Source organism: Canis lupus, chromosome 20 (assembly GCF_003254725.2).
Source record: "Canis lupus dingo isolate Sandy chromosome 20, ASM325472v2, whole genome shotgun sequence".
Taxonomy (NCBI): domain Eukaryota; kingdom Metazoa; phylum Chordata; class Mammalia; order Carnivora; family Canidae; genus Canis; species Canis lupus.
Genome location: NC_064262.1, coordinates 41021089 through 41035138, shown reverse-complemented (window position 1 = coordinate 41035138; position 14050 = coordinate 41021089). Strand labels below are relative to the sequence as shown.

The 14050-nt window shown below is 43.1% G+C and overlaps 1 long non-coding RNA gene across 4 annotated transcripts in view; it reads left to right on the top strand.

Moving 5' to 3' along the window:
• The window catches only part of LOC125752104 (uncharacterized), a 39876-nt gene that overhangs the window by 399 nt on the left and 25427 nt on the right, over positions 1–14050 (top strand). For all 4 annotated transcript variants that reach the window (XR_007404216.1, XR_007404217.1, XR_007404218.1 and 1 more), the window contains exon 2: positions 18–169. This is a non-coding gene — a long non-coding RNA (uncharacterized LOC125752104). The remainder of the gene's footprint in view (positions 1–17; positions 170–14050) is intronic.

Sequence of the window (14050 nt, the reverse complement as noted above, 5' to 3'; positions counted from 1 at the left end):
GTTACTTTTCTCTCTAGGGTAGTGCCTGGCTCGTGGTTGCTGCCCGGTACTTGTCGGAGCTACGTGGAGGGCGAAGAACTTGGGCGCTGCATCGCGAGGGCCGTGGCAGCCGTCCCAAGTCTCGCGCTCAGGCGATACCTAGACCCGAGGGAGCACAGCTGAGGTGGAGGTGGTGACCGAGGGTTCTTACCTGGGCTCTGGGTTTCCGTAGGCCGTGAGGGAAGCTAGTTGGAAGGGCCTTGGACATGTCGCTAAGGAACGTGGGGTAGGGTGGGTGGGTTCTCCAGCAGCCTGTTGAAGCAATGCAAAGTGAGGTGAGGACTGCGGGTATTCCTGGTGTGTGGTCTAAGTATGGAGATGGGATAGTGTGGCAGGTTGAAGAAGGGTGGTGACATTTTTTCTTGGAGTCACTGAATTTGAGAAGAGTGAAAATAAGCCATAACTGTCATCTATATCTTTATATCTACACACACACACACTCATATATATATATATATATATATATATATATATATATATATATATATATATATAACTGATTCTAGTGCCAAGTATACAGGTGTTGCACTTCTGGAAAGTTGGAAGGGAGGTCTGTGATTCTGGTAGCTTGTTTCCACACGATGTCTTTCAGAAAGTCCAGTCCTGCTTGGCTGGTGAAGGCACATGTCCCTTCTTCTTCTTCCTTCTTCATCCTTCTTCCTTCTTCCTCCTCCTCCTCCCTCCTCCTCCCTCCTCCTTCGTCCTCCTTCTTCTTCCTCCTTCTTCCTTCCTCCTCCTTCTTCCTTCCTTCCTCCTCCTCCTTCCTTCCTCCTCCTTCTTCCTTCTTCCCTCCTCCTCCTTCTTCCTTCCTCCTCCTTCTTCCTTCCTCCTCCTTCTTCCTTCCTCCTTCTTTCTTCCTTCCTCCTTCTTTCTTCCTTTCTCCTTCTTTCTTCCTCCCTCCTTCTTCCTTCCTCCTTTCTTTCTTCTTCCTCCTTTCTTTCTTCTTCTTTTTTTTTTCTTAAGATTTCATTTATTTATTCATGGAAGACACAGAGACACAGGCAGAGGGAGAAGCAGGCTCCATGCAGGGAGCCCAACGTGGGACTTGATCCTGGGTCTCCAGGATCACGCCCTGGGCAGAAGGCGGCGCTAAACCTCTGAGCTACACGGGCTGCCCCACATGTCCATTTCTGCCTTCACAGCATTAGAGTAAACTTAACCATATGCTACTGACCAGACATCAGGTTTTAGTCTTATTTTCCAGGTGTTTCAGGTCCAATTTTATTTTCTATTCCCTTTTTTTTTTTAAGGTTTTATTTTTAAGTAATCTCTATACCCAACATGGGGCTTCAGTTTACAAGCCTGAGATAAAGAGTGACGTACTCCTTTTTTTTTTTTTAAAGATTTTATTTATTTATTCATAGAGACAGAGAGAGGCAGAGACACAGGCAGAGGAGAAGCAGGCATCATACAGAGAGCCTGATGTGGGACTCGATCCAGGGTCTCCAGGATCACGCCCTGGGCTGCAGGCGGCACTAAACCGCTGAGCCACCAGGGCTGCCCTACCTTTATCTTCATTAACATACGTTTGCACTATAGGGATTTTGCTGATTTTTAGACCATGGTCATTAGCTCACTTTTCTGTCTAACCCACACACACTGGCGAAGGCTTTAGTTCCATATTTTATAGTTGTTTTGACTACCCTGAGCAACAAGCCTATATAATGAAAGGAAGGGCAGATAGGATTTTAGGAGACTCAATAAATAACACCTTTTTTCTTTTCTTTTTTAAAGATCTTATTTTTTTTTTTGAGAGAGAGTGCACTCGAGAGCACAAGCAGGGGGAGTGGCAGAGGGGAAGAGAGAGGGAGACACAGACTCCCCACTGAGCAGGGAGCCTGACTCAGGGCTTGATCCCAGGACCCTGAGATCATAACCTGTGCCGAAGACAGCCGCTTAACTGACTGAGCCACCCAGGTGCCCAACACCCTTTTTCTGAACTTGGGCTCAGAACCAACAGAAATAGAGTAATGGCAGGCAGGTAGAGACCAAATGTCAGCTTATTTAATACTGGTAGAGCTGTTGGAGAACATATTGTGAGAACCAGATTCGCCACCTTCTAATTCTGTGCTGCCAGACTTCAATGCCAGGTCTCCTAAAAGCCTTAAGTAACACCAAAAAGAATCTAAATCATTAATAGGACATACAAAGTTATGACAGCATTGCTTCACATTCACTGAATTTAGGAAGCAGATCACCTTGAGCTTGTAGTAGATTTTGTCCCTAGAAACCTTTTCAAAGACTCATACTCAATGTGAGGGACGGTGAATAGGCTGAAAAGGTCTTGACTCAATGTCACTGTGGCTCTGGTAATTCTATAACAGTTATTGAGTCTCCTAACTTGTGAATCTAAACTCGGGAGAATCACCTATTATGAGATTAATTATGACCTGTGTTGATTATATTCTGAGGGGCCTCTACCTGCGTCTTGTCTAGTCTTTGTTTTTCAGCTAGTGGTATTTAAGACGATGCCACCTTCTTACAGTGTTAATTTACAATAGTAGCAGCCCCAAACCATGTCTTTGAGGTGTCTTTCTTTTTTGTCCAATATATTCAAATTTCTTAATACCGTTTCTCTTTTGGGTCCTGTGTTTCTGGCGTCCCCAAGCTGCATTGAGGGTAAGCTCTATGACATGGCTTACCCAGCCCCACTGTGAGCAGCTCTCAGTTGGCCACTGTTTTCTTCTGTAGAGTTGGTCAGGCCCAGGACACATGGCTCCTATGCGTGGGGGACAGGAGGGTGGTCCTTTACCCCGTGAGTTTTAGTTGAGCATTACTGTGGCAGGTGTTTTTTATTTTTTTATTTTTATTTTTTTTACCTGAAGCTACTATTCTAAAATTTGTTGCCTCAGGGACCCAGTGAGAATTGAGACCTTTGCCATTCCTCCAGATCCTGTCTCAGCTTCTGAGCTTCTGGATGTGCCACATGAGTAGTATTTCTTTCAGACACTTCTCTTTGGGCATTTTCTTTTTCTTTTTCTGTGTTCCCCTACTCCTTTCCAGAAGGCTCATTGAATTTCTGACATTTTTATCGTTGGAGAGAAGGAAGACCCATGGAACCAGCTCTTTGCTAGGCTACAGAAAGTGGGGAAGGAATGAATTTACATAGCCATGCCCTAGAGATTTGTCTCTCAGTTGTTTTCCAAGATATCAACTTGCTTTTTAAAAAAATCTCTCAAAAAAAAACCCCCCAAAACCTCTTTTCCTTTATTTTCGTTCTTGTACTGCTTCTGATCTTATGGAGCAGGTTTCTTTTTTTTTTTTTTTTTTTTAATTTATTTTTATTTATTTATGATAGTCAGAGAGAGAGAGAGAGAGAGGCAGAGACACAGGCAGAGGGAGAAGCAGGCTCCATGCACCGGGAGCCCGATGTGGGATTCGATCCCGGGTCTCCAGGATCGCGCCCTGGGCCAAAGACAGGCGCCAAACCGCTGCGCCACCCAGGGATCCCGGTTTCTTTTTTTTTTAATATTTTTTTAAATTTATTTATGACAGTCACACAGAGAGAGAGAGAGAGGCAGAGACACAGGCAGAGGGAGAAGCAGGCTCCATGCACCGGGAGCCTGACATGGGATTCAATCCCGGGTCTCCAGGATCGTGCCCTGGGCCAAAGGCAGGCGCCAAACCGCTGCGCCACCCAGGGATCCCTGGAGCAGGTTTCTAAAGCTATGCATTTCTTCTTGGACTTTGTAAACATATGTGATTCTGTAATACTGTTCCAGGCCCAGGCTTTTCCCATCTTCTTAATCTCCATGGCTGTGGTAATTTCATCGAGTGGTTTTTCTACTTCAGTCTGAGAAGATGATATGTTTTATTTGTAATAAGGGCATTGTTTTTTTTTTTTTTACAAATAAAACCTACCATCTTTTTAAGATTGAAACTGCATTGTAAATCTCAGAACTATAAAACCATAGAGGTGTTTTGTTTTTTTTTTTTTTTTTTTTTTTAAAGATTTTATTTTATTTATTCATGATAGAGACAGAGAGAGGCAGAGACACAGGCAGAGGGAGAAGCAGGCTCCATGCAGGGAGCCCGACGCGGGACTCGATCCCAGGTCTCCAGGATCACACCCCGGGCTGAAGGCAGGCGCTAAACCACTGCGCCACCAGGGCTGCCCTGTTTTGTTTTTTTTTTAATCTTATTTATTTATTCATGAGAGACACACACACATACACAGAGGCAGAGCCACAGGCAGAGGGAGAAGCAGGCTCCATGCAGGAGCCTGACGTGGGACTCGATCCCGGGTCTCCAGGATCAAGCCAAGGGCTGAAGGCGGTGCTAAACCACTAAGCCACCCAAGCTGCCCCATAGTCAGAGTTATTGACAGACCAGCAAGTGGGGAGTAAACCATGAAGGGGAAAAAAAAACACACATGAATTCTGGTTTTGTCCTTTGGCCTTGAGTCTAGCTCAGGATATAAGGGATGGAATTTGGGACAGCCCTTCCATTCTGTCCGCTGGGCTGGGCCTAACAAAGTCTGGAACTCATACACTTGTGCTCCTTAGCATATGTGGAATTTTTTTTTTTTTTAAGATTTTATTTATTCATGATAGACAGAAAGGCAGAGACACAGGCAGAGGGAGAAGCCGGCTCCATGCAGGGAACCCGATGGGGGACTCAATCCTGGGACTCCGGGACCACACCCTGGCCAAAGGCAGGTGCCAAACGGTTGAGCCACCCAGGTGTCCTGCATATGTAGAATTTAATTGCAATTTAAAGGCCCTGGCCTCTTGAACTAGCTAAAAGACATAGTAAAGGACCAAATACTTGTTTTACCCCAGTATCTAAAAGGCGTGTATGGGGAAGGACTTCCCTGTAGTTAAATTTGTGGCTCAGTAGACCCTGCTCACCGAGGTCTTCCCTGCTGCTTAGGCTTTGCAGATGCCCCACAAGGGAAGGCAGTGGGTCTCTGCTAATAAGGCCAAGGTCAGTGCCCACACCTTAGCCCTTATGTGCTTCAACCACAGAGATTGTGTTAAGGACTGGCTTTACTGAACCATGTGACTGGCATTTTGCTAAGGTACTCCTTCATCCCAGCCTGTACATAAAATCAGTTAGAAAAACACTTGCCTGTGAACAAAGTGGCCTGCATTTCAACATGGCCAGCTTGAAAAGTGAAATGCTTCAAGTGGTGGTCCCATTGTAGCCTCAACTTGTATGTGATATTTTACTCTCCACATTCCTCACCAGATCTCTCTTTTCTGTTCTTTGCCAAATCATGAGATCCTAACATTCCTTTGAATGAAACATCCCTCCACCTCTGTCAAAAGGCAGAGCCTATGCCTGTGAAACTTACAAAATAGAGCAACAGAACCTGTGGGCAGCTGGTTCCCAAAATAAGGGAAGAAAGGGTCAAGCTACCCTTAATCTGGCTCTATGTCCCTGAAGCTTCAGCCAAGGGAGAAGAGTTATGAGAAGAGATCAGGAGTATTTAGAGGAAATCTTCCTCTTGGACCCAAGAAACCAGTCCAAGAAACATTTGCTTTCTAGTAAAGTTGAGAATAACTTGGTTTCAACCTGTGTGTTTGGCAATTGGTTGAGAGGTTGGCTTAGAGAAAAAAATGAATTCATTTGGGATGTGAGTTTGGAGTGATGGTAGGACATTCAAGCAGAAGTAGCTTGGTGGTAGTTGGATAAAGTTAGGTTTGGGAATTGTCAAAGGGGTGATAGAAATACGTCAGTGAAGAACTGACCATGGGAAAGAATGCAGAGAGAAGACAAGGTCAAAGACCAATCCTTCCCCTGTCTAAGAATAATTAAAGACTTGTTTATAAAGGGAATGCCTGGCTGGGTCAGTCGGAAAAGCAGTGACTTGATCTCAGGGTTGTGAGTTCAAGCCAAATGTTGGGTGTAGAGATTACTTAAGTAAATACATAAGCATAAAAAAAAAAACTTGTATATAAGGGAAAACAATGATTGATTAAATCTAGCAAAAGCAAAAACAGTATTTATATATGAGAAAGAGTAGAGAAGGAAGAAGGAAAAAAACGGTTTTATGTAAATGGTGGCTTTTGTTTCCTGTGGGTAGACTGCTGATCAGCTGGCAGCCAACAAAAAGGCCAGTATTCTTTCCTGCAGCAACTGAATGGATTATAAAATAATACAACTTCACTTGCTTATGGGTTCCCCAGAAGACCTTTAGAGTTCAGGTGAGATTTAGGTGTCAGGCTGTCTCTGGATAAATAATGTCTATCAGTATCCACCTTCAACTAGGCCAGGTCTGTTATTTCCCTTGTCAGAATCTCTGACCTCCCTTTTAATCAGACTCCGCTCTAGTCTAAATTAGCCCTGAAAGTTTCAGTCTCCTGAAGTAGCAACGTGAGTTGAATGTTGTTTTGGGGGCAATGTCTGTATAGTAGTATTTAGACTCCCAAATATTAGCAATGCCAAAAGAGTAAGTGAATCCTAGATACTGTTAAAAATACTTGAAACCCATTTCTTTTTTTTTTTTTTTTTTTTTTTTAATTTTTATTTATTTATGATAGTCACAGAGAGAGAGGGAGAGAGAGAGAGAGGCAGAGACACAGGCAGAGGGAGAAGCAGGCTCCATGCACCGGGAGCCTGATGTGGGATTCGATCCCGGGTCTCCAAGATCGCGCCCTGGGCCAAAGGCAGGCGCCAAACCGCTGCGCCACCCAGGGATCCCCTTGAAACCCATTTCATATCCAGTTTACTCACTGGCCTGTTTAATCAGGAGAATAAGACCCAAGGATTGTTTAGTCACGTTTAGCTAATGAATATTCATAAACCAAGTGGATCATGACTGAGTGAGCATTTACTTTAGAGAACAAAAATCCTGATAGAAGTTTCTAACTTTGAATCACCATCTCTGCTCACAACTGCTAAAACAAATACTTTCCATTAAAAAAAATACATTTAAATACCTTCACACTTGCTTTTTAGATGAAGTGTGTATTTTTTTCTTTTGCTGTAGATGTTATAAAGAACTTTTAATCTCCTGAGCTCCACTTCTGCCATTAGCTACCCAGTTTTCCCAAAAACTCAGGCATGATTCTTGGTTTCATTTTTTGCAAGATTGCGCTCAACGATCCTTCAGCAAACCTCTGTCCATTTAACCTTCAGCTGTACCCTAAATTGGATCACCTCTGGCCATCTAGCCTGAGTCAGCCTCATCTCTTCATGTACTGTCATCTCTTCAAGCCTTCTGTGGCTTGTTTTTCATACAACCATTAGACTGATCTTTTTATTTTAATTTTACTTTTTAAAATAAATATATATTGGGATGCCTGGGTTGCTCAGTGGTTGAGCATCTGCCTTCAGCTCAGGTTGTGACCCCGGGGTCCTGGGATCAAGTCCCACATGAGGCTCACCACAGGGAGCCTGCTTCTCTCTCTGCCTATGTCTCTCTCATGAATAAATAAATAAAATATTTGAAATATATAATATATATATATTTAAAAGTAATCTCTACACCCATCAGGGGCTCAGACTCCACCCTGAGATCAAGAGTTGCACGTTCCACTAACAGCCAGGTGTCCCCATATTGATCTTTTTAATGCATAAAGCAGGTCACATCACTCTACTGCCTGAAGCACTGCCATGTTTTGCTGCTTTACTAAGAACAAAAGCCAAACTCCTCACCATGGCCCTTAAAGCACCATGTGACTTGGCCTTTGCTGACCTCTGTTCTTCCCGAACCACTCTTCCCTCACTCCTACCATTCCACCATCTTGTTCCCACCTCAAGGCCTTCACAGGAGCTATTCCCTCTACCTAAAACTCCTTCTACCCAATATTTGCTCCAGTCACTCCACACTGAGTCACCTCCTCAGGCCTGGCCAGATTTCATGATCTAAAGCAACACCCTCTCCCAGCATTTTCTATTAACCTTCTCTGTTTTTCCTCAGTACCTGTACCTATCTTTGTTGCTCTAGCCTACCTTTTCTTCTGGCTTTATTAAAGAGAGGAAAATCTGGGCAGCCCAGGTGGCTCAGTGGTTTAGCGCTGCCTTCAGCCCAGGGCCTGACCCGGGAGACCCAGGATTGAGTCCCACGTGGGGGAGCCTGCTTCTCCCTCTGCCTGTGTCTCTGCCTCTCTCTCTCTCTCTCTCTCTCTCTCTCTCTCTCTCTGTCTCTCATGAATAAATAAAATCTTAAGGAAAAAAGAGGAAAATCTAGCTAACAGCTCTCCAGCTCCACTTGCCTCCTCCCTGCATGTGTGGGTACTTGAGAGTGTGTGTGTGTGTATTCCCCTGAACCAAGTGAAGGGGATTCCAGAGTCTGACTTTCAAATATGGGGAAGTACCTGCAGAAGGAGATTGGCCTCTCTCCTACTCATCCCTTGAACCTCAACCCAGTGTTTCCATGGTCAAATGGGGTGTGCAATGGAATAGTTAGTGTGAAACCTTGACATGTATCCCCTGGGATTTAGGGCGTACGTAACCATAGAACCTGATGCCTTCTGTCTTCCTGGAGAATCTGTCCACAGCAAGGAAAAAGAGGAAGTTACCCTTGCTCTGTTTCCTTAACCCTAACAAATTTTAACCCCTACTATCGAGCCTCTTATTCTAAATCCTATACCTTGGCCCCTAACCCCACCACTGATGGTGATCTAACTCTTAACTTGTAACCTAGCCTACCTTTTCTGATCCTGACTCATTCTCTTCTGACACTGACCTAACTCTGGCCCTTGATCCTTTTTTTTTTTTTTTTTTTTTAAGATTTTATTCATAGAAACACAGAGAATGAGAGGCAGGCTCCATGCAGAGAGAGCCTGACATGGGACTCGACCCAGGGTCTCCAGGATCACGCCCTGGGCTGCACCACCGGGGCTGCCCTGGCCCTTGATCCTTAAACTGAAGTGCTAGACCTTAGACTTTTGCCACAGCTCTAACATCTAACCCACCCTAGTTCCCTAATCACCACTTTAACCTTAACTTTCTAACCCTAGCCCAAGCCCTAGTCTCTAAACTTCTAACCCTTTAACCTTAGACCCGGTTTCTAGATCCTGCGATCCTGACATTTATCTTCTAACCTGGTAATCCTGCCCTAATCTCAACATTTAATCCTTAAATCCTGACCAATGGATTCTAACCTCTAAACCCTCACCCATACTGCTAACCTCCAGAACCCTGGAACCCTAGAACCCCAACCCCAACTCCACAAATGACAAGCCAGTACTTCACTCTACTGTGGACCATAGACAGAGGAATTGCAGCAACTCAAAGTGCATAGGTCAGAGGACATAGTGAATGCCAGCAAATTAATCCACCAGACACAGAACATGAAACAATAGGACTTCTAAAGAGCCAGGAGAAAAAAAGCCAGAAACACTTCCCTAAATAAAAGATGTGGTAGACCAGCAGCAAGCCTGAATAAGCCTTCAAATCTCTAAAGACAGGCAATGAAAGTCAGTCATTGTGACCATACCTCTCTGTCCCAACACAGTAGACTCAGCAGGTCATACTAGAGCCATGATGGAAGAGAATTGTCCTTCCTGGTAGAGCTCTCAGGCACAGATGGATGGCTCAGTAAAGCCCTTGCCCTAGGACACAGCAGAAGAAACCTTGGTAATACAATGGCTATCAACCCCAGGAGATAAGAGCCATAGCCAGCATTACCATTCCCCCAATTTCCCTAGCATAATCATTGGGACTCCAGGAGAAGCCCAGAAACCAGCTAACAATCTAGTTGAACAAAAGACAGGAACCCTATATGAAACCAGCTATTAAAAAGAAAAAAAAAAAAAAAGAAAGAAACCAGCTATTTCCCCAAATTCCAGGCCCTGACCTGGATGGGATTCCCAGGATCCAGTGTTCCAACATGAACCAAACTTCAAGAAACAGCCACAAATCTCCCATGGAGAGGACAGAAGGGGAAAAAAAAATTCCATGCTCGGAGTCCCTTCTCCCTTTTGTCTCATTCCCAACCTTTACCTCCACCACTAGGGTGCCCATACAAAAGAGACGAAGGGCAACAGACAGTAGTAATAGAAAACATTTGCTAACAGGACCGAGGAGGTGCTTTATCTTGCTTATGCTTATGTGACTTCTGTATATTTATTATACTTAGGTATAATTTGCTTTAAGTTGGAATACTGCTGAAACCTAAAATAAAATAAATCTTAAAAAAAAGTATCAAAATATGTTTATTTCAAAATTTCTTTTTTTTTTTTTAAAAGATTTTATTTATTCATGAGAGACACAGAGACAGAGAGAGGCAGAGACACAGGCAGAGCGAGAAGCAGGCTCCATGCAGGGAGCCTGACGTGGGACTGGATTCCGGGTCTCTAGGATCACACCCTGGACTGAAGGCCGCACTAAACCCCTGAGCCACCTGGGCTGCCCATCCTTAGTGTTTATATTCCATTTTGAGTCCTCCACATCCTGGCTGATTTTAATTGTTTATTTTTGTGTATGTGAAACAACTCTGATTTTAAGGGAACTGTACAAAAATGCCCAGAGAAGTGCTGCTCCTCCCTCATTCTTACTATCTTGTTCCCATTACCCATTTCTTTCCATCATTTCCCCAAGTACTCCCTACAGGTAACCATTCTTTTTTGTTTCTGGTTTACCTTATGTTCCCTTTGTACAAATGAGCAGATACAGGTGTAGTTTATTGTATCCTCTTCTTTGTTACACAAATGTTACATTACACTCCTGGGCGTTTTGCCTTCTCCACTTTCAGAATGCCCTGGAAAACACTCTGTATCAGCTCATAGAGACCTTTCTACCTTTCTTTTTTCTTTCTTTCTTTCTTTCTTTCTTTCTTTCTTTCTTTCTTTCTTTCTTTCTTTCTTTCTTTCTTTCTTTCTTTCTTTCTTTCTTTCTTTTTCTTTCTTTTACAGCTGCATTGTTCTTTATTGTGTATGTAACCATTCCCATATACATGGACATTTATTATTTTTTATTTTTTTATTTTTTTTTATACATGGACATTTAGAGGGTTCTCAGTTATTTGCAATAGCAATGCTATAGTGAATAACCTTGCACTTACATACTTTTGTATAGAGGTGTGTCTTCAGAGTCCTAGATTCCTAGGATGAGATTACTGTCTTGAAAGTAAAGTATATACATAGGTTTGCTAGGTATTTGTCAATAGTTGTGTTAGGTCTGTCTTAGCTATTTCCTTCTGCTATTGGTTTCTAATTTTAGTCCGTTGTGGTCAAAGAAAATACGTGGGATGATTTCAGTCCTTTTAAATGTATTGAACGGTTTTTTTTAAGATTTATTTATTTATTTATTCATGAGAGACGCACACACACACAGGCAGAGACACAGGCAGAGGGAGAAGCAGGCTCCATGCAAGGAGCCCGACGTGGGACTTGATCCTGGGTCCCCAGGATCACATCCTGGGCTGCAGGCAGCGCTAAACTGCTGCGCCGCCAGGGCTTCCCGTATTGAACATTTTTTTTTTTTTTCTTTTTTCCGTATTGAACATTTTTAATGGTCCAGGATATGGTCTGTCCTGGAGAATATTTTACATGCATTTGAGGAATATATGTAATTCTGTTGTTGAATGGAATGTTCTATAGATACTTAGATCTGTGATGTTTGTGGAGATTTGATAATTCCAGCCTTCTGTTTACTTTGAATCTTCTGCTTAGTTGCTCTATCCAGGATTGAAAATGGGATGTTGAAACCTCCAGCTATTATTGTGGAATTGTCTATCTCTTTAATTTGCCTCATGTATTTTGAGGCTCTATTTTTAGCTGCAAAAAATGTTTATATGTCTTCTTGCTGGATTGACTCTTTGATCAATATAAACTATCCTCTATCTCTAGTAATAATTTTTGTCTAAATTCTACTTTTGATATCAGTATAGCCGCTTTAGGTTTCTTTTTGTTGCTATTTACGTGATTTTTTTTAATCCTTTTTTTTTTCTTTTAAAGATTTTATTTATTCATGAGAGAGAGAGAGAGAGAGGCAGGCAGAGACACAGGCAGAGGGAGAAGCAGGCTCCATGCAGGGAACCCGATGTAGGACTCGATCCTGGGTCCCCAGGATCATGCCCTGGGCCAAAGGCAGCGTGAAACCACTGAGCCACCTGGGCTGCCCTTTTTTCATCCTTTTATTTTCAGTCCATTTGTGTCTTAGAATTCAAAATGTGTCTCTTATAGATGGCATCTAATTGGGTCATGTTTTTATTCATTCTGTCAATTTCTGCTTTTGATTTTTTTTTTTTAAAGATTTTATTTTTTTTATTTATGATAGTCACAGAGAAAGAGAGAGAGGCAGAGACATAGGCAGAGGGAGAAGCAGGCTCCATGCACCGGGAGCCCGACGTGGGATTCGATCCCCAGTCTCCAGGATCGCGCCCTGGGCCAAAGGCAGGCGCCAAACCTCTGCGCCACCCAGGGATCCCTCTGCTTTTGATTTTAATGTGTAATCCATTTCTGTAGTTGTGGATAAAGTAGAATTGTCCTCTGGTCATTTTGCAATTTGTTTTCTTTTTTTTTTTTTTTAATTTTTATTTATTTATGATAGTCACACAGAGAGAGAGAGAGAGGCAGAGACATAGGCAGAGGGAGAAGCAGGCTCCATGCACCGGGAGCCCGATGTGGGATTCGATCCTGGGTCTCCAGGATCACGCCCTAGGCCAAAGGCAGGCGCTAAACCGCTGCGCCATCCAGGGATCCCTCTTTTTTTTTTTTAAAGTTCTTCCCTAACATATTTTTATTTTTATTATTTATTTATTTATTTTTAAAAATTGTATTTATTTATTCATGAGAGACACAGAGAGAGAGAGAGAGAGAAAGAGAGAGGCAGAGACACAGGCAGAGGGAGAAGCAGACTCCATGCAGGGAGGCTGATGCGAGACTTGATCTTGGGAGTCCAGGATTATGCTCTGGGCCGAAGGCAGGCGCTAAACCGCCGAGCCACCCAGGGATCCCCTGCAATTTGTTTTCTATTTGTCTTACGTCTTTTTTGTTCTTCTGTTCCACCATTGTTGCCTTTTCTTGTATGTTAAATATTTTTCAGAATACTATTTTAATTCCCTTGTCTTATTTATTTATTTAGAGAGAGCATGTGCGAGTAGGAGGGGCAGAAGGAGAAAATCTCAAAAGCCAGATCCACACTCAGCATGGAGCCCAACATGGGGCTTAATCCCATGACCTTGAGATCATGACCTGAGCTGAAATCAAGAGTTGGATGCTCAACTGACCGGGCTACCTAGGCACCCCTCTTTTACTATATGTTTTAGTTATTTCCTTAGTGATCACCCTGGGGATTATAATTAACAACATATAACAATCTAGTTCATGTTAATTCCTTTTTTTTTTTTTTTAAGTTTTATTTATTCATGAGAGACACAGAAAGAGAGAGAGAGGTAGAGACACAGGCAGAGGGAGAAACAGGCTCCTTACAGGGAGCCCGATGTGAGACTTGATCCCGAGACCACCATCACTACCTGAACCAAAGGCAGATGCTCAACCGCTGAGCCACCCAGGCATCCCTCTCTAGTTCATATTAATTCCAACTTAATTTTAATCTTGTACAAAACTCTGTTTCTATATAATACTCTGCCCACCTCCTCCTTTGTGGTATTATCGTCTTACAAATGTCATTTTATGCGTGTACGCAGGTCATGTAGGAACAGATTCAAGCCCACTAGCATGAGTTCAGTGGAGATTTCTACTTTGCCCCTTAATCTCATCTCCTCTTTGCCCCTTAAAAAATTTCATCCTTGGGCAGCCTGGGTGGCTCAGTGGTTTAGCACTGCCTTCAGCCCAGGGCATAATCCTGGAGACCCGGGATTGAGTCCAATGTCGGGCTCCTGCATGGAGCCTGCTTCTCCCTCTGCCTATGGCTCTGCCTTTCTCTCTTTCTGTGTCTCTCATGAATAAATAAATAAAATCTTTAAAAAAAAAAATTTCATCCTCATATTAAATCTCTGTCCACTTCTTTTATTTCTATAGACATTTTCAGATCTCTTATATCTGAGGAAAGGACATATTCACACTGACCAACCAGTGCCATCATATATAAACAGTTTTCTCCTTAGAACTGTAGGATCTCGGGATCCCTGGGTGGCGCAGCGGTTTGGTGCCTG